The following is a 1,090-nucleotide window of genomic DNA, read 5'->3' as shown; positions in this document are numbered from 1 at the left end:
TGCGGTAGCCACATTGATAGTAACCAGTTACTTCTTCAGTTATTAGGATCAGTCTGTTTAAAAGGCAGTCGATATGATTTTGTGTGTAGCATCACGTTATGCAATTCTTCAGTAGTTATGACACATAAGAGGGTGATTTTTCTAATGTGGGATAAATAACTGGTTTCCCAATCTTCAGGTATGTTTTGTGTTTCCCGAATAGGTTCCATTAAAGACTCTAGCTATGATTCTAGGGGAGTTGAAACTTCAATATTGGCAACCATTTCTTTGAAACTTATACAAAATAGATAAGTGTTTCAAAGTTTTACTGTCCTTCGAAGTAATCACCAGCATCGTCTACAACCCGTTACCAGTGATATCGAAGTCGTAGGGTACCGTCAACAGCACAATTTATACAGGGTGTTAAAAAAAGGTATGGCCAAACTTTCAGGAAACATTCCTCACACACAAACAAAGAAAAGATGCTATGTGGACATGTGTCCGGTAACGCTTAATTTCCATGTTAGAGATCATTTTAGTTTCGTCAGTATGTACTGTACTTCTTCGATTCACCGCCAGTTGGCCCAGTTGAAGGAAGGTAATGTTGACTTCGGTGCTTGTGTTGACATGCGACTCATTGCCCTACAGTACTAGCATCAAGCACATCAGTACGTAGCATCAACAGGTTAGTGTTCATCACGAACGTGGTTTTGCAGTCAGTGCAATTTTTACAAATGTCGAGTGGGCAGATGCCCATTTGATGTATGAATTAGCACGGGGCAATTGCCGTGGCGCGGTACGTTTGTATCGAGACAGATTTCCAGAACGAAGGTGTCCCGACAGGAAGACATTCGAAGCATTTGATCGGCGTCTTATGGAGCACGGAACATTCCAGTCTATGACTCGCGACTGGGGAAGACCTAGAACGACGAGGACACCTGCAATGGACGAGGCAATTCTTCGTGCAGTTGACGATAACCCTTATGTCAGCGTCAAAGAAGTTACTGCTGTACAAGGTAACGTTGACCACGTCACTGTATGGAGAGTGCTACGGGAGAACCAGTTGTTTCCGTACCATGTACAGCGTGTGCAGGCACTATCAGCAGCTGAT

This window comes from Schistocerca gregaria, chromosome 3, assembly GCF_023897955.1.
Source record: "Schistocerca gregaria isolate iqSchGreg1 chromosome 3, iqSchGreg1.2, whole genome shotgun sequence".
Classification (NCBI taxonomy): Eukaryota; Metazoa; Arthropoda; class Insecta; order Orthoptera; family Acrididae; genus Schistocerca; species Schistocerca gregaria.
This window is presented reverse-complemented; position numbering follows the sequence as displayed.